The sequence below is a fragment of the Heterodontus francisci genome, chromosome 17 (assembly GCF_036365525.1).
Source record: "Heterodontus francisci isolate sHetFra1 chromosome 17, sHetFra1.hap1, whole genome shotgun sequence".
NCBI classification, from domain to species: domain Eukaryota; kingdom Metazoa; phylum Chordata; class Chondrichthyes; order Heterodontiformes; family Heterodontidae; genus Heterodontus; species Heterodontus francisci.
This window is the reverse complement of record NC_090387.1, coordinates 46,777,448-46,797,595: the sequence shown is the minus strand read 5'-3', so window position 1 is coordinate 46,797,595 and position 20,148 is coordinate 46,777,448. Positions and strand designations below refer to the sequence as shown.

Genomic DNA, 20,148 nt, shown 5'->3' with positions numbered 1-20,148 from the left:
TTACGCCCCCACCTCAATGAATTTCGCGCACGGCATGACGTTGAGCTCTTCTTCCGTCGCCTCCGCCTCCGGGCTCACTTCTTTGACCAGGAGTCCTCCCCCCGACCAGCAGACCCATTCACCCGCCTCCAGCATTCTCCCTCTACCTGGACCCCTCACCCTGGCCTCTTACCCGCTCTTGATCTCTTCATTGAAAACTGTCGGCGAGACATTGGTCATCTCAATTTCTCTGCCCCCCTCACTCACTCTAACCTGTCCCCCTCTGAACTTGAGGCACTCCGTTCTCTCAGGTCTAACCCCGACATGGTCATCAAACCTGCAGACAAGGGTGGTGCTGTTGTTGTATGGCGTACCGACCTCTACCTTGCAGAAGCTCAACGCCAACTCACAGACACCTCTTCCTACCTCCCTCTGGACCATGACCCCACCACCGAACATCAAGCCACCGTCCAAAGGACTGTCACTGACCTCATCTCCTCTGGAGATCATCCCTCTACAGCTTCCAACCTCATAGTCCCGCAACCCCGGACAGCCCGCTTCTATCTCCTTCCCAAAATCCACAAGCGGGACTGTCCCGGCAGACCCATTGTGTCAGCCTGCTCCTGCCCAACTGAACTTATTTCTTCCTATCTAGACTCTATCTTTTCTCCGCTGGTCCAGTCTCTTCCCACCTACATCCGTGACTCTTCTGACGCCCTACGTCATTTTGACAATTTCCAGTTTCCTGGTCCCAACCGCCTCCTCTTCACTATGGACGTCCAATCGCTCTACACCTCCATCCCCCACCAGGATGGTTTGAGGGCTCTCCGCTTCTTCCTGGAACAGAGGCCCAACCAGTCCCCATCCACCACCACCCTCCTCCGCCTGGCTGAACTTGTTCTCACATTGAACAACTTCTCCTTCAACTCCACGCACTTCCTTCAAGTAAAAGGTGTCGCTATGGGTACCCGCATGGGTCCTAGTTATGCCTGTCTTTTTGTGGGATATGTCGAGCATTCTTTGTTCCAGTCCTACTCAGGCCCCCTCCCCCAACTCTTTTTCCGGTACATTGATGACTGTATCGGTGCCGTTTCCTGCTCCCGCCCCGAACTCGAAAACTTTATCAACTTTGCTTCCAATTTCCACCCTTCTCTCACCTTTACATTGTCCATCTCTGACACTTCCCTTCCCTTCCTCGACTTCTCTGTCTCCATCTCTGGGGATAGGTTGTCTACCAATATCCATTATAATCCCACTGACTCCCACAGCTACCTCGACTACACTTCTTCACACCCTACCTCCTGTAAGGACTCCATTCCATTCTCCCAGTTTCTCCGTCTCCGACGCATCTGCTCTGATGATGCTACCTTCCATGACGGTGCTTCTGATATGACCTCCTTTTTCCTCAACCGAGGATTTCCCCCCACTGTGGTTGACAGGGCCCTCAACCGTGTCCGACCCATTCCCCGCACCTCTACCCTCACCCCTTCCCCTCCCTCCCAGAACCGTGACAGGGTTCCCCTTGTCCTCACTTTTCATCCCACCAGCCTCCATATCCAAAGGATCATCCTCCGCCATTTTCGCCACCTCCAGCGTGATGCCACCACCAGTCGCATCTTCCCCTCCCTTCCCCTGTCAGCATTCCGAAGGGATCGTTCCCTCCGCGACACCCTGGTCCACTCCTCCATTACCCCCACCACCTCGTCCCCGTCCCAGGGCACCTTCCCTTGCAATCGCAGGAGGTGTAATACCTGCCCATTTACCTCCTCTCTCCTCACTATCCCAGGCCCCAAACACTCCTTTCAGGTGAAGCAGCGATTTACTTGTACTTCTTTCAATGTAGTATACTGTATTCGCTGCTCACAGTGTGGTCTCCTCTACATTGGGGAGACCAAGCGCAGACTGGGTGACCGCTTTGCGGAACATCTCCGCTCAGTCCGCAAGCAGGACCCTGAGCTTCCGGTTGCTTGCCATTTCAACACTCCCCCCTGCTCTCATGCTCACATCTCTGTCCTGGGATTGCTGCAGTGTTCCAGTGAACATCAACGCAAGCTCGAGGAACAGCATCTCATCTACCGATTAGGCACACTACAGCCTGCCGGACTGAACATTGAGTTCAATAATTTCAGAGCATGACAGCCCCCCACTTTACTTTCATTTTTAGTCATTTTTAGTTATTTTTTCTTCCTTTTTTTTGCATTCCTTTTTACATTTTTTGCATTTATTTCATTTCATCTTAGTTTGTTCAGTTTGCTTACCCACTGTTTTTTTCAGGTTGTTTTTCTTCAGGTTTGCACTTGCTGATGTTCTATATTCAGTATATTCACACCTAATCTGTACTAATGCTTTGTCTTTCAAAACACCATTAACATATTGTTTGCCTTTGCTCCGTGACCTTTTGGTCAGCTATGTGGCCTGGTCCAATCTGCACCTTCTCCTTTGTTATCTCTTGCCCAACCCCCACCTCACTTGTTTATAATCTGTGACTTTTCTAATATTTGTCAGTTCCGAAGAAGGGTCACTGACCCGAAACGTTAACTCTGCTTCTCTTTCCACAGATGCTGCCAGACCTGCTGAGTGAATCCAGCATTTCTTGTTTTTGTTTCAGATTTCCAGCATCCGCAGTATTTTGCTTTTATGCCATTCATAGAACCCTGTTTTTATTAATGTACTCTTAACAGACAGGATATTTCTAAGAAATGCAGACTACATTGCTCAATGCATGGACTTGAAGGGCCAAATGACCTCCATCTGTGCTGTAATGGCTCTATGACTAATGCAGATTACAAAATATACTTAAATCATTAACACCATATCTAGAAAGGTTATCCCTTTTCTAAGTCACAAAATCCAGGAGGGCTTTATAAAATGTCAGCTACATATATAGGATAATAGAGGAGAGGAATGTTACACGGCTGTGTGATATCACGTGATGGAGGTGGGGGTGGGGGCAGTGTCTGATGATGTGTTTAAAGCAAAAGGGTTGTTTATGAACACAAAAGCAAATAATGAAAATGCTATAAATCTTAAATAAAAGCAGAAAATGCTGGAAATACTCAGCAGGTCTGGTAGCATCTGTGCGGAGAGACAAACATAGTTAACGTTTCAGGTCAATAACCTTTCATCAGTTGTTTATGAAGTTCATCTGAACCATGGAGCTGCAGTTGTGCTTAAAACATGCTCACAAATTTGTTCTTCAATATAATATGTTGTGAAAAATATATATCACATAACTCAAACTGAAGTGACCTAAAGTCTTATTTCAATGTTGGATCCCAGCAAGTACAATAGTTTATTTTTTTTCTAAACGTAACATGCAAGTTACTCTATTGAATAAATGGGCTACAATGTTAAAAAAAAAGCAAATCAAGCTTGATAGACTTGTAAAGCACAGCAATCATTCTAAACTTATATCGAGCCATGGTTAGACCATACTAGGAGTACAACATATGGCTCTGGTCATCATATTATTGCTCTAGCCAGAATCCCAAAGGACCATAGGCATCTCTCCCCATTAGAGAGAGACAGTTGGTAATGTATAGCTTGAGGGTCACCACTCCTCAAGTGTGGGGCAAGGCGAGGAGGCAGGCCTCCATGAACTACCACAGCCGGCACAGGGATTGAACCCGCACTGTTGGCGTCTTTCTGCATTTCATGTTAGCTGTCTAGCCAACTGAGCTAACCAACCCCCCACAGTCATCATATTACAAAAAGGATATAAATACTGGAAAGGTGTAAAGAAGATTTACAAGGATAATACTAGAAATGCGAGGTTATAACCTATCAGGAAAGGATGAACAGGCTGGGTCTCTTTACTCTTGAAAAGAGAAGGCTAAGGGGTGACATAATAAGATTGTTAAAATTATGAAAAGTTTTGATAGACACAGAGAATGTGTTTCCACTTGCAGGGAAGAGCAAAACTGGAGGCCATCAATATAAGGTGGTCATCAAGGAACAAAATAGGAAAGTCAAAAGAAACTTCTTTATCCAGACAGTCGTGAGAATGCAGAACTCGTTCCCACAGGGAGTGGTTGAAGTGAATAGTATAGATGCATTTTAGGGGAGGCTAAATGAGCAAGGATGGAAGGAGGCTGAAGTGGAGCATAAATTCCAGCATGGGCTGGTTCCGTTAAATGGCCTATTTCTGTGCTGTATATTCTATGTAATTCTTTGCAATATATGTAATTTTGAAGACTCTGTTGGAGCACTATAACATGGATAGGGTTTTGATTCAGTTGAATGGAATTACTTATTTATGGTACAAGGAACATATTGACTTAGAAGTAATATTTATTCAATGGATTACAGCCATCAGTACTTCTTTTAGCAAAAGTCCAAAAGAAAGAAACACAGCTTCTGATTAGTCTAAATATGAGCTAAATTCATGTCAATATTTGATAGATGTGGATAGCATTCCTTTTGGTTAACTTCACCATGTGTCTACTTTATGTTTTTTATCAAAGAAGTGTGTGCTGAATTTTGTACACTCTTATCTTAGCTTCTGAAGCAGATTTCTGATAGATAACCGCACATTACGAGTTTTACATTTGGAGTGCTTGCATGCGTAAAATTACTTTTCCTTTAAGTGAATTTCTGCTAACAGAATATTTCTACTATAAGAAAGGAAATTGATGACTTCAACCACTTTTATCTGCACCCTTTATATTTCTAGCCAGAACAATTAATTTTAGATGTAATTCCTGTTCAGTAAATATTTTGCCCATTTTGAAAATATTTGTGTTTTATAGCTCAGTCACCATCTGTGTAATGTGATTATCATTATTATTTCTACCAAGCTCCAGAAAATTTAAAGTAACAGTATAAATGTTTAAGGGGTAGGGTCTTCATGCAAATGTTGTCATAAATAGGTTATTAATTGAACAGCTGTTAGCAGAGTTGGTTTTGTTCCTTTCTAGTTCGGCAACCGTTTTCATTTGTTTACAAATGTTCAATACAATGGTGCAAATCACAACAGAGGCACATCTTATGTTGTTTGCATGTGATTTCATAATAATGAAAATGTGGCATGGTTCATCTGGCTCTTCATCATCAAACAAAAGAATGTTCACCAAACACTAAGGTTCATTAAAGCTTGTTTGATGATGTGCCAATCCAGCAGGCAGTGATCTGCACGGAATGTCCTGAAGGCCCTACGGGAAAAGGAGATGATGGATCCTGTCGGATGGTTCCTCCAGCAGACTGCAAAAGTCATTTGGCAGAATGCCTCATCACCAGCACTTTCAAACAAGCACCAAGACGTAGCTTGGCTGGTGGTGAGAAGGGCCCTCCCCATCAGATCCTTCCTGCACGCCTGGAGTCTCGCTCGCCCCGCCCACCCCCCCCCCCCCCCCCACTCCACACGCTGCCCTTGAGGTGGCTGCGGTGGGGAAGAGACAGTTTCCCACCTCCTTCTGGAATGTGTCTTTGCAAAGCAGGTGTGGAAAGAGATGCAGTGGCTTTTGTCGAGGTTCATCCCAAGCAGCTCTGTAACACGGGAGTCTGTGCTCTACGGGCGGTTCCCAGGGACGCACGCGGAGATAAACATCAACTGCTGCTGGAGGACCATCAATTCGGTGAAAGACACTCTTTGGTGTGCCCAAAACTTGTTGGTCTTCCAGCGAAAAGAGTTGTCCACGACTGAGTGCTGCAGACTGGCAAATTCCAAAGGTCCAGGACTACGTGCTGAGGGACGCACTAAAGCTTGGGGCAACCACTGCAAAGGCTCAATGGGGAAAGACCACTGTGTAAGGTCCTCCCATCATAGTGAACTGAGGGGTGGACCCATGGGAAACCCCTCGGGCTGTATACACCAAATATGGGTTTGCTGTAAAATGTACATGCCATGTAAAATGGAATGGAAGGGTTGTGAGGCAACTCACTCCTGTATCGAAGAAAACTGATTTCCTTTGCACTTTTTGGAATGTCAACTTGTTTTGAACTGTTTTGTAATGCATTTCTTTTTACAGATTTTTATGAATAAAGTATATTTTGCGGGGAAAAAAAATGATGAGGGGGCAGTCATTTTATAATGGATGAGCTAAGATAAACCAGAGGGCCTTCCTGAGTTTTATTTATCAGGAAGTAAGTGTGTTTTAATATAGGAAGTTCGAATTCTCACTGAATTCCTGATAACTGATGATTTCTTAAAAATAAAATGTGGTAAATAGGTTATATACTGACGGATGAGTGTTGGCCAGCATACCATAAGAGCTCCCTTGCTTTTAAAGAAAAAGCATCATTGGATTTTTACATCCACTGAATAGGCAGGCCGGGCCTTAATTTAACATCTCAACTGCCATCTGAAAGACAACACCTTTATTTATTGAACAGCTGTTATCTATTGAAGCTGTTGGCGAAGTGGTTGTGTTCCTTTCCAGTTAGTGCCCTCTATTGCTTACTACCAACATAGCAATCTAAAAAGGAAGGATATAATATTGATCAGTTTCTTTATAAAATAGCAACTATGCCATCATAAGATCACAAAATCATAAGATAAATAAAAACAAGGAAAGCCATTTGGTGCATTTTATCTTATCAAAAGCCTCCCCTCAACACATCATTTAACTGTATCTTGAATTAACCTTAGATTTTCACCTCTGCTACACTACCCAAAAATACTATTCCAAGTATTAATTTTTGTGTGAAGAACCCCTTAACATTCATCTTAAATTGCCCTTTCACTAATTTTAGATGATTCCCTCTTGCTTTTTGCTTATCTTAAATTAGCATTACAGTTTTACCATATCATTTTAATGTCCTTTATCCCACTCCAGAACTTCAGCATATAACTTAGACCAGCGGTTGGCACCCTTTCTTTTTAACTGAAGAGCCTTCTTTTAAAAAATTGCCTAAACTAAAAACAATTGGGAGCTGCAAGAAGAAAAAAAATTAAAGAATGGAGTAAAGGCAAAACATACCTCAAGAGGAAAATATTGTTTATGGAGAATCTAAGGAACATTATGCACTTATGTGATGCAGTAAAAAGTCATTTTCTTTCACTTCTCTCTGATGCTTATAAGAATGAATACAGTTGCTGTAGAATTTCATGTAATGTCAATCTTGTATATAGGTCAGGCAAAAATCCAGTTTCTACTTCCCTGGAATAGGTAAAAAACATTATGTTTTCAAAGTTGAATCTTGATGCTACCCCAAATCTTAAATTTACTTTTGGCTTTATCAACTATTTCCTGGAGAATCATAATGGTGCATCTTCTTGCAATTCCAGGTGGATATTTTTCAGCAAAGGTTTTGAGCTTTGCTAACAATTGCTGGGCAGATTTTGATTTTTTGTTAACATGAAACATTTCATCTCATGTCAGACATACACAAGTCCTACTTAGCTTGGTAGCAAAGCAAAATCTAATCATCTCTAAGCTGAAGTCAATGGGCTGAACTTGATAGAGCCCTCGACTTTGGGAACGGTGGCGGGGGGGTGGGGCGCATGAAGATTGCTCCGGATGAGGCCTGCCACCGACCTCGACACCGGCACGACCTGCCCCGATCTTGGCGGTGGCGGCAAGGCCTCATGTCGGCCCCCTCGCCGCTTGGCAATGGGACCCGCATTAAAATATGCAGATGGTCACTTACCATACATTAATATGCAGGCCGCAGTGATTCACGCAGCACGTTGCGATCTTCATCCTGGCGGCCAGCACTGCTGTGCCTTTGAATCCCTGTCTGTGGAAACAAGGCACGATTCCTGTGGGGAGGGAGGAGGAGTGAAATCTACAGGTCAGGAGAGGTGTGGGAGTGGGGAAAACTGCTCTGATTGGTTGTGGGGATGGTGGGAAGGGGTTGAGGGTCAAATGTTCTGAAAGTGGGGGTTAAAGTTCAGCATTTCCAAATATGGTTTTCGGGGGTTTAAGTTGTTTCATTTATTGAGAACTTATTGGGGAGGTGGGAGAGGGGATGTAAAGTTTGAATAAAATGTAATTCCTAACTGTGGTGCGGTGGGACCTTTAGACATTTAAATTTACCTATAAGGGCTCTAAGCCCTTTAAAAATGGTGCCGGCACCTGCGCATTAGTGCCAGACGACATTGCCGACGATTGCTCGCCGCCCCCTCTAAGTTATCAGGGGGGGGGGGGCTGGGCACCCCGGCCATGCTAATGAGCTGCTGCATTTGGAATCGCGGCAGCTCTGCAACGTGCGTCCAAATTGTGCGGGCCACCATTTTTCTCGCCTGCCGCCTATTTCAGCGGCAGGCCTATAGAATCCAGCCCACTATATTCATCTTCAATGATTCTCTATTTCAATGCCATTCAACCCTTTTTCTTTCTGTAATTTAATTCATTTTTTTCTAAATATGGTGCTTATAACCCCTTTTTATTCTTGCAAATCTTTTTGTAACCAAATATTTTTTGACATATTTTCTCGAAAACCAGAGGTATATGCACATTAAAACACGTTTCCTTTTCCATCTTGTTATACCGATTGTTAAGGTTATTCCAGTGCCATACTATTTTTGAAGCCTGACAATGTAGAAACAAAATTTTTGATTAAACAAATGAATAACTCAATAAGGAAAATTGTATTGCCATCTAGTTCTTTGGTTTGTCATTTTCTTGACTTGATTGTTTTTAGGCTTTTTTCATGGTAATGCAATCCAACAAGATAAGGTTGGGAGCCGCAAATGAGATGTTAAAGAATTGCATGTGGCTCCAGAGCTGCAAATTGCCAATCCCTGATCTAGGCTGATACTTCAGTGAAGCACTGAGGGAATGCTGCATTGTCAAAGGTGCTGTCTTTCAGATGACGGATGAGATGTTAATTGAAGGCCCGATCCTATCAGTGGGAGAGAAGGAGGTACTCCTTTGCCTTTTCTAACTTTTTTATCCTGTAGGATTTGGTTCTTACTCAACTACAGGGGAAGAAGCTCGCTCTTTGGCGAGTATCTAGTAAGTGGTTAAGGTCTATTCTATTCCTAAAGTTTAAAAATACAGGAACTGGTGGTAAGGTTAATAAAATATATAAAAAGAAAAATAAATAATTGAATGCAATAATTAAGTAGTTAATTAAAACACATTAAGGATGGCAGGACAGGTGATGTGTCATGGCTGCAGCACGTGGGAGCTCCTGGACGCCAGTGTGATCCAGGGCAAACATGTCTGCAGTAAGTGTTTGTGGCTCGAGTGGGGGGGTAGCATAAAGGAATGTAATGGTCGTAGGGGACAGTATAGTGAGGGGGATTGACACTGTTCTCTGCAGCAAAGAGTGAGAGTCCAGAAGGCTGTGTCGCCTGCCTGGTGCCAGGGTTGAGGACATCTGCTCAGAGCTGGAGAGGAACATACAGTGGGAAGGGGAGGATCCAGTCGTCATGGTCCATGTAGGTACCAATGGCATAGGCGGGATAAGGAAGGGGGTTCTGCAGAGTCAGCATGAGGAGCTAGGCATCAAATTAAGAAGCAGAACCTCAATGGTAATAATCTCTGGATTATTACTTGAGCCACATGAAAATTGGCATAGGGCAAATAAGATTAGAGAAATGAATGCGTGATTCAAAGACTGGTGTGGTAGAAGTGAGTTCCGGTTCGTGAGACGCTGGCACCAGTACTGGGCAAAGTGGGGGTTGTACCATTGGGACGGTCTAGCGAGCTGCAAAGCTAAGGAACTAGAGAGGGTTGTAAACTAAATACTGGGGGCAAGGGATCAAATTTGGGAAGATGTGGTAAATCAAAGAGTAGAGACAAGGCAAGAGAGAAAGGTATAAATATGGGAAATGATAAACAGACCATGACAGGAAAGGATAGGAGAGTACAAATCTAAATCAGCAGTCAAGGATAGACATTACAAAAATATCAAAAGGACAAAACTAAAGGCTCTTTATCCAAATGCACGCAGCATTCGAAACAAAGCAGTTGAACTTATAGCACAAATAGAAATGAAGAAGTACGATCTGATAGCCATTACAGAGACATGGCTGCAGGATGACATAAATTGGGACCTGAATATTGAAGGGTACATGACATTTAGCAAGGACAGGAAGCTAGGAAAAGGTGGAGGGGTGGCTCTGTTAATTAATGATGGTATTAGCACATTAGAGAGGGATGATCTAAGTTCAGGAAACCAGATGTAGAAGCAGTTTGGGTAGAGATGAGAAATACTAAAGGCAAGAAGTCACTCGTGGGAGTGGTGTAGAGGCCCACTACCACACGGTAGGACATAATATAAAAGAATAATGGGAGCTTGTCAGAAAGGTATGGCAATAATCATGGGGGATTTTAATCTACATATAGACTGGAAAAGTCAGATGGGCAAAGACAGCCTAGAAGAGGAGTTCATAGAACATTTCGGGTTAGTTTCTTAGAACAGCACATTCTGGAGCTAACCAGAGAGCAGGCTATGCTAGACCTGGTATTGTGCAACGAGATAGGATTAATTGATGGCCTCATAGTGAAGGCACCCCTAGATAGCAGCGATCATAATATGATTGAATTTTACATTCAGTTTGAGGGAGAGAAAAATGGTCCAAGACTAGTATTTTAAACTTAAATAAGGGCAATTATGAGGGCATGAAAGCAGAGCTAGCTAAAGTGAACTGACAAATTAGGTTAAGGTATAGGTCAATAGAGATGCAGTGGCAGACATTTAACGGGATATTTCAGAATACACAGAATAGATAAATTCCAATGAGAAAGAAAAATTCCAAGGGGAGGACCCACTATCCGTGGTTAACTAAAAAAGTTAAAAAGACAGTATCAAACTTAAAGAAAAAGCATATAATTGTGCAAAGATGGGTGGCAGGTCAGACGATTGGACAGAATATAAAGAACAGCAAGGAATGACTAAAGGATTGATAAGGAGGGAAAATTAGAGTACGAGAGAAAGCTAGCTAGAAAGATAAAAACAGCTAGTAAGTTTAAGATTTAACCAAGTAAGCATTGGTCCTATAGAAAGTGAGTCTGGGGAATTAATAAGGGAAAATAAGGAGATGGCAGATGAATTGAACAGGTATTTTGTGTCAGTCTTCACTATAAAGGATACAAGTAACATCCCAGAATAGCTATAAATCACAAAATGGAAGGGAGGAACTCAAGAAAATTACAATCACCAGGGAAGTAGTACTAAGCAAATTGTTGGAACTACGGGCTGACAAGTCCCCAGGTCCTGATGGACTTCATCCTAGGGTCCGAAAAGAAGTGGCTAATGAGATAGTTGATGCGTTGGTTTAAATTTTTCAAAATTCCCCAGATTTGGATAAGGTTCCATTAGATTGGAAAATAGCGACTGTAACTCCTTTATTCAAAAAGGGAGGGAGACAGAAAGCAGAAAACTCCAGGCCAGTTAGCTTAACATCTGTCTTAGGGAAAAGGTCAGAAGCTATTATTAAAGACGTTACAGCAGGGCACTTAGAAAAATTCAAGGTAATCAGGCAAGGTCAACATTGTTTTGTGAAAGGGAAATCATGTTTAACCAAATTATTGGAGCTCTTTGAAGAAGTAACATGTGCTGTGGATACAGGGGAACCGGTGGATGTATTGATCTTAGATTTCCAAAAGGCATCTGATAAGGTGCCATATCAAAGGTTATTGCGTAAAATAAAAGCTCATGGTGTAGAGGGTAACATATTAGCATGGATAGAAGATTGGCTAGCTAACAGGAAACAGACAGTCGGCAAGATCTAATGAGTGGTGTGCCACAGGGATCAGTGCTGAGGCCTCAACTTTTTACAATTTATATAAATGATTTGAATGAAGGGACTGAAGGTATGATTGCTAAATTTGCTGATGACACAAAGATAGGTAGGGAAACAAGTTGTGAAGAGGACATAAGGAGGTTATAAAAGGATATAGATAGCATAAGTGAGTGGACAAAGATCTGGCAAATGGAGTATAATGTGGGAAAATGTGAAATTGTCCATTTTGGCAGGAAGAATAAAAAAGCATATTATCTAAATGGTGAGAGATTGCAGAGCTCTGAGATGCAGAGGGATCTGGGTGTCCCAGTGCATGAATTGCAAAAGATTAGTATGCAGGTTCAGCAAGTAATTAGGAAAGCTAATATTATGTTATCGTTTATTGCAAGGGGAATTGAATACAAAAGTAGGGAGGTTATGCTTCAGTTATACAGGGTATTGGTGAGACCACATCAGGAGTACTATGTACAGTATTGGTCTCCTTATTTAAGGAAGGATGTAAATGCGTTGGAAGAAGTTCGCAGAAGGTTTATTAGACTAATACCTGGAATGGGCGGGTTGTCTTATGAGGAAAGGTTGGACAGGCTCGGCTTGTATCCGCTGGAGTTTAGGAGAGTAGGAGGCTTGTGACGGAAACCACACCTGCCAAATGGAAACATATTCATTTTGTCATATGGGACACCACTGAAACTTTTTTTTTTACGGGGCATTGCACATAACTTGTTTAAAAAAACCAACAGCTAACCCACTGGAAATATGGTTGCTCATTTGCTTTGAGAGACAGTTGAATAGCGAGACGATGGGAGTGCTCACTAATTTGATTAACAAGATTGTTCTGGGCAATCATGATAATCAACGTTCTTTGTCCGTCTAAGAGCCAGAACTCCACACCCCATCAAGTATGACTGGAGAGCTTTGAAATCCAACAACCCTCCCAGAAGATGCTGTTTCAAACAAAGAGATGGTCACATGACTTACCTGTTGGCCAGACTGGGGACTTTGTGAATTGTGCCAGACAGTTAGGTTTTCAGACTGCAAGTTGAGAACCAAGGAGGAAGGTCTCTCTCTCTCTGTCCCTCTCTCAAACAAAGTCCCAGGGACCCATGGTAGCAGCTTAAGCCTCAAGATACAGCACCTCTCAGCCTTCTGGTACCAGAGAAGCAAGCTTGAAATTGTGCACTGGGCCTCAGCGAAAACTCTAAGACCTCAACTTCAACCAAGTACTTTACATCAAAGACAAAAGACAGTAACAGTATTCGATTTGTTGCCAACTCTACTTCGACTCCCCTCCCTAATTCTTTCTCCCCCTCTGTATCTATTTGTGTGTGTTTCTCTCGAATGCATGCTAGCCTGATTGCATCGCATATTTTAGTAGTTTTATTCAAGTTAGAGTGATAGGTTTAAACAAGAAAGATGTAAGTTTATTAGCCTAAGAATACCTGTCTGATTGGTTCATTTGCAATTACAATTAGAGCGCAGTGAGCAATGATCACTGAGGTGGTAAGCTAAAAATCACTGTGTTTTATAAAATAAACCCCGTTCTGGCCAAACCAGGAAAGGGGCGAGAGGGGAGCCTGAAACCCCTTGCTCATCCTGTCATAACATGCTACTTAACTGAAACATAGAAGATCCTGAGGGTGGATGTGGAAAGGATAGGGGTCACTATTTAAAAATAAAGGGTCGCCCATTTAAGACAGGGATGAGGAGAAATTTTTTCTCTCAGAGGGTCGTGAGTCTTTGGAACTCTCTTCCTCAAAAGGCGGTGGAAGCAAAGTCTTTAAATATTTTTAAGGCAGAGGTAGATAGATTCTAAGGGGAGCAAAGGGGAGAAAGGATATCGGGGGTAGGCGGGAATGTGGAGTCGAGGTTACAAACAGATCAGCCATGATCATATTGAATGGTGGAGCAGGCTGGAGGAGCTGAGTGGCTTACTCCTGCTCCTAATTCGTGTGTATGTAGGTACGTATGGATGTAAAAATCTAATCATGCTTTTTTGAAGAGCAAGGGAGTTCTCCTGGGAGCCTTGGCAACATGTCAACCAACACTGTCGAGTAACTGTTTATTCAACTCAGTACAATTAAAGGGATCTTGCTGTGCACAAATTGGTTGTTGCACTTGTGTATAAAAAACAATGACCTAATTTCAACAGTAATTCTAATGCTTTAGGTCGCAAGGGTGTGAAATATATATAAATGCTTGTTTTAAAAAAAATTTATTTACTCCTATGAGGTTCCTACTCAGTTGCAGCTTTCTAAGGTTAAACTGCCCCAGCTTTTCCAGTGCATTTTTGTAACTCAATCGATTGTCATATTTCAGGAATTTTTGATCATTTTCCCATTGAAAGGATTTGGAAAAAATAATTACTTTAAATGTGTTTTAAAAGCATAGTGTATTATTGCATGTAACAAAAAAGGGGGTCTGAGTTGGTATATTTATTAAGCTAATAAGCTAGGCTTGATGTGGTTTACTGATGGGCTGAAATAATAAGGTGGCTGGTCTCCATCATTGATGAACACTTCACACCCATTCTGTTGGAAGCTTTTGATCTCTTTCTGAATGAAAACAGGCAGTAAATAAAGAAGAATGCCAAACACTGAAAAGGCAGGTTCCTTTTGGAAAGAAGATGCTGCATAGAAAGTCAGACAGCAAAAGATGGGTGTCCACAGTGTTATGACCGACCGCTCCAGTCAAAGCCCCCAATCAAAATATACGATTCTGACTGTGGTGGGAGAAATGCACTGTTAATTCAATCCCGTCCCTCCAGAGATCGCCTAACATATCATTTTAAACTTTCCAAATTAAAGAACGACCCAGCCAAATTGTACCATCCATTAACCCCCGAATGAGGCTAACCAAACCGCCTGTCTTTAAATCAACAAATTAACTGTTTAATTAGAAAAACTAAAGTCTTAAACACTACAAAGATATAAACAACATTTAAAATAGAAAAGTTAGAGTCCTTGCAAATTTATGCTCCTGCCAGAGGACTGATGCCTAGCTTTCAAAACTTTCAGGTTATCTATATGAGTTCTCGCTACTGAAGGAATGGAGTTTTTAAACTCTTCTAAGAGAATCAATTCTCAAAGGTTCAATAATTTCAGAGCATGACAGCCCCCCATTTTACTTTCATTTTTAGTTATTTTTTCTTCCTTTTTTTTAACATTTTTTACAATTTTTTTTTGCATTTATTTCATTTCATCTTAGTTTGTTCAGTTTGCTTACCCACTGTTTTTTTTCAGGTTTGCACTTGCTGCTGTTCAATATTCAGTGTATTAGCACCTAATCTGTACTAATGCTTTGTCTTTCAACACACCATTAACACATTGTTTGCCTTTGCTCCGTGACCTTTTGGCCAGCTATGTGGCCTGGTCCAATCTAAACCTCCTTTGTTATCTCTTGCCCCACCCCCACCTCACTTGCTTATAACCTGTGACTTTTCTAATATTTGTCAGTTCCGAAGAAGGGTCACTGACCCGAAACGTTAACTCTGCTTCTCTTTCCACAGATGCTGCCAGACCTGCTGAGTGGTTCCAGCATTTCTTGTTTTTATCTCAAAGGTTCTCATATGTGGTTTCTATCTTTAATACCTGTATCCAACATTCAAAATTCATTTGCTTTGCCCTCTCAAATTCTAAATATGTCTGCCCAGACAATCTCCATAATTTACTAAACTTCTGATGGTAAGCTTCAGGGACTAACTCATATGCAGCGAGAATAGCCTTTTTGCCATCTCATAATCTGCAGAAGCCTTCTCAGTAAGCATGGCATAAGCTTCATGAGTTCTGCCTACCAGCCTGCCCTGAATAGGCAATGTCCAGCTTTCTTTCGGCCATTTCATCTCTTTGGCTATAAGAGACGAAAAATGCCTCTATGTCCCTTTCCTCGAACTCAGGAAGAGCTTGTATAAATTTAAACAACTTCTCGCTGGGTCTTTCCTGACCCGAATTATCCCTGGATTCAAGACTACCCTTTTGACTTAGTTCCATCTCTTTGAATATTAATTCACTCCCTTCTCTTTCACTTTCTCTCCAAAATGCGCTCTCTTTCTCCCTTTCCTCCAATTCAACTTTTTTCATTTCTAACTGAATCCGAGCCAATACCATAGCATCACTCTTGGACCTACTACCTTCTTGTTTCCCGTATTTCCTTTCTTGTTCCTCGTATTCCCCTTCAGCTTCATCATCATCATCCTCATCATCTTCTTCTACTAATTCCAGATGTCCGGCTATTATGTCAATTATCTCTGCTTTTTTGGCACCTGATTTCAATTCCAACCTCAATTTCGCTGCCTATTTTTCTAAATTGTTCTTAGTTAAAGTCATCAAGTAACTCAGGGAAACAGTCTGCTTTCCCAAAAACTCTGCAACAACCACTAATGCCAGTAGATTAGTGCAGACTGTACATTATTATGTAAGTGACCTGGTTCTTTTATTTCTTTGTAATTGGCATTAGATTGAGATCCCAACAATCGAGTTTCCAAAGAACAAAAAAAAAGAACAGCACAGCATAGGAACAGGCCATTCGGCACTCCAAGCCTGCGCCGATCTTGATGCCTGCCGAAACTAACACCTTCTGCACTTCCGGGGCCCATATCCCTCTATTCCCTTCCTATTCATATATTTGTCAAGATGTCTCTTAAACGTCGCTATCGTATCTGCTTCCACCACCTCCCCTGGCAGCAAGTTCCAGGCACTCACCATCCTCTGTGTAAAAAACTTGCCTTGCACATCCCCTCTAAACTTTGCCCCTCGCACCTTAAACCTATGTCCCCCAGTAACTGACTCTTCCACCCTGGGAAAAAGCTTCTGACTATCCACTCTATTCATGCCGCTCATAACTTTGTAAACCTCTATCATGTCGCCCCTCCACCTCGTCGTTCCAGTGAAAACAATCTGAGTTTTTCCAACCTCTCCTCATAGCCAATGCCCTCCAGACCAGGCAACATCCTGGTAAACCTCCTCTGTACCCTCTCCAAAGCCTCCACGTCCTTCTGGTAGTGTGCCGACCAGAATTGCACGCAATATTCTAAGTGTGGCCTAACTAAGGTTCTGTACAGCTGCAGCATGACTTGCCAATTGTTATACTCTATGCCCCGACCGATGAAGGCAAGCATGCCGTATGCCTTCTTGACTACCTTATCCACCTGCGTTGCCACTTTCAGTGACCTGTGGACCTGTACGCCCAGATCTCTCTGCCTGTCAATACTCCTAAGGGTTCTGCCATTTACTGTACACCTCCCACCAGCATTAGACCTTCCAAAATGCATTACCTCACATTTGTCCAGATTAAACTCCATCTGCCAATTCTCCGCCCAAGTCTCCACCCGATCTATATCCTGCTGTATACTCTGACAATCCTCATCATTATCCGCAACTCCACCAACCTTTGTGTCGTCCGCAAACTTACTAATCAGATCAGCTACATTTTCCTCCAAATCATTTATATATACTACAAAGAGCAAAGGTCCCAGCACTGATCCCTGCGGAACACCACTAGTCACAGCCCTCCATTCAGAAAAACACCCATCCACTGATACCCTCTGTCTTCTATGACCGAGCCAGTTCTGTATCCATCTTGCCAGCTCACCTCTGATCCCATGTGACTTCACCTTTTGTACCAGTCTGCCATGCGGGACCTTGTCAAAGGCTTTACTAAAGTCCATATAGATAACATCCACTTCCCTTCCTTCATCAATCATCTTCGTCACTTCCTCAAAAAACTCAATCAAATTAGTAAGACACGACCTCCCCTTCACAAAACCATGCAGCCTCTCGCTAATAAGTTCGTTTGTTTCCAAATGGTAGTAAATCCTGTCCCATATGATTTTGATTTTGCTTTAGAGATACAGCACTGAAACAGGCCCTTCGGCCCACCGAGTCTGTGCCGACCATTAACCACCCATTTAAACTAATCCTGCACTAATCCCATATTCCTACCACATCCTCACCTGTCCCTATATACCCCTACCACCTACCTATACTCGTGGCAATTTATAATGGCCAATTTACCTATCAACCTGCAAGTCTTTTGACTGTGGGAGGAAACCAGAGCACCCGGAGGAAACCCATGCAGACACAGGGAGAACATGCAAACTCCACACAGGCAGTACTCAGAATTGAACCCAGGTCGCTGGAGCTGTGAGGCTGCGGTGCTAACCACTGCGCCACTGTGCCGCCCTAAACTGAATAATCCTCTCTAATAGTTTCCCTACCACTGACGTAAGGCTCACCGGCCTATGATTTCCTGGATTATCCTTGCCACCCTTCTTAAACAAAGGAACAACATTGGCTATTCTCCAGTCCTCTGGGACCTCACCTGTAGGCAATGAGGATGCAAAGATTTCTGTCAAGGCCCTAGCAATTTCTTCCCTTGCCTCCCTCAGTATTCTAGGGTAGATCCCATCAGGCCCTGGGGACCTATCTACCTTAATGCTTTGCAAGACACCCAACACCTCCTCCTTTTTGATAATGAGATGACTGAGACTATCTGCACTCCCTTCCCTAGGCTCATCATCCACCAAGTCCTTCTCTTTGGTGAATACTGATGCAAAGTACTCATTTAGCACCTCGCCCATTTCCTCTGGCTCCACACATAGATTCCCATCTCTGTCCTTGAGTGGGCCAACCCTTTCCCTGATTACCCTCTTGCTCTTTATATACATATAAAAAGCCTTGGGATTTTCCTTAATCCTGTTTGCCAATGACTTTTCATGACCCCTTTTAGCCCTCCTAACTCCTTGCTTAAGTTCCTTCCTACTGTCTTTATATTCCTCAAGTGCTTCATCTGTTCCTAGCCTTCCAGCCCTTGCAAATGCTTCCTTTTTCTTTTTGACTAGGCTCACAATATCCCGTGTTATCCAAGCTTCCCGAAACTTGCCAAACTTGTCTTTCTTCCTCACAGGAACATGCTGGTCCTGGATTCTAATCAGCTGACGTCTGAAAGACTCCCACGTGTCAGATGTTGATTTACCCTCAACCAGCCGCCCCCAATCTAAATTCTTCAGTTCCTGCCTAATAATGTTATAATTAGCCTTCCCCCAATTTAGCACCTTCACCCAAGGACTACTCTTATCCTTATCCACAAGTTCCTTAAAACTTATGGAATTATGGTCACTGCTCCCGAAATGCTCCCCCACTGAAACTTCGGCCACCTGGCCAGGCTCATTCCCCAATACCAGGTCCAGAATGGCCCCATCCCTAGTTGGACTATCTACATACTGTTTCAAGAAGCCCTCCTGGATGCTCCTCACAAATTCTGCCCCATCCAAGCCCCTAGCACTAAGTGAGTCCCAGTCAATATAGGGGAAGTTAAAATCACCCACTACCACAACCCTGTTACCTTTACATCTTTCCAAAATCTGTCTACATATCTGCTCCTCTACCTCCCGCTGGCTGTTGGGAGGCCTGTAGTAAACTCCCAAAATCGTGACTGCACCCTTCCTATTCCTGAGCTCCACCCATATTGCCTCGCTGCATAACCCCCCTGAGGTGTCCTCCCACAGTACAGCTGTGATATTCTCCTTAACCAGTAATGCAACTCCCCCACCCCTTTTACATCCCCCTCTATCCCGCCTGAAGCTTCTAAAGCCTGGAACATTTAGCTGCCAATCCTGCCCTTCCCTCAATCAAGTCTCTGTAATAGCAACAACATCATATTTCCAAGTACTAATCCAAGCTCTAAGTTCATCTGCCTTACCTGTTATACTTCTCGCATTGAAACAAATGCACTTCAAACCACCAGTCCCGCTGTGCTCAGCAACATCTCCCTGCCTGCTCTTCCTCTTAGTCCTACTGGCCTTATTTACTATGTCCTCCTCATTTATTTCACTAGCTGTCCTACTGCTCTGGTTCCCACCCCCCTGCCACACTAGTTTAAACCCTCCTGAGTGACGTTAGCAAACCTTGCAGCCAGGATATTTGTGCCCTTCCAGTTTAGATGTAACCCGTCCTTCTTGTACAGGTCCCATCTGTCCCTGAAGAGAGCCCAATGGTCCAGATATCGGAAACCCTCCCTTCTACACCTGCTGCTCAGCCACGTGTTTAGCTGCACTATCTTCCTATTTCTCGCCGCACTGGCACGTGGGGAGTAATCCAGAGATTACAACCCTCGAGGTCCTGTTTTTCCGATATAATCCCAGATCAAGAGGAAATAAATATGATGCCAAATGCAAGACCCCAATTAAAATATGTTATCTCAGAAACGAGTAATTAATAGGATTCCAAATGCGAGCCCTCCAGATCTGTCCGATTCCGATCCCAGACATGAGCCACCAAATTAAATATGATTCAACTGTGAGCGAGCCCCCAATTAATATGTGACTCAAATCCCAGACGAGAAAACCAATTAGTATGTTACAACTGACCGCTCCAGTCAAAGTATACGATTCTGATTGTGGTGGGAGAAACGCACTGTTAAAACAATCCCGTCGCTCCACAGATTGCCTAACATATCATTTTAAACTTTCCAAATTAAAGAACGACCCAGCCAAATTGTACCATCCATTAACCCCCGAATGAGGCTAACCAAACCAGCTG

The 20,148-nt window shown here is 43.1% G+C and overlaps 1 long non-coding RNA gene across 4 annotated transcripts in view; it reads right to left on the bottom strand.

Annotated features, from left to right (window-relative positions):
• Positions 1 to 5,361: 5,361 nt before the first annotated feature.
• LOC137378899 (uncharacterized) overlaps positions 5,362 to 20,148 on the bottom strand; it is a 32,071-nt gene continuing 17,284 nt past the window's right edge. For 3 of the 4 annotated variants that reach the window (XR_010976707.1, XR_010976704.1, XR_010976705.1), the window contains exons 3-5: positions 12,159 to 12,256; positions 6,897 to 7,076; positions 5,362 to 6,392 (exon numbers count right to left, since the gene is read on the bottom strand). This is a non-coding gene — a long non-coding RNA (uncharacterized lncRNA). Of the gene's footprint in view, positions 6,393 to 6,896; positions 7,077 to 7,566; positions 7,679 to 12,158; positions 12,257 to 20,148 lie in introns of all 4 variants that reach the window. The other variant, XR_010976706.1, reaches the window with a different exon arrangement.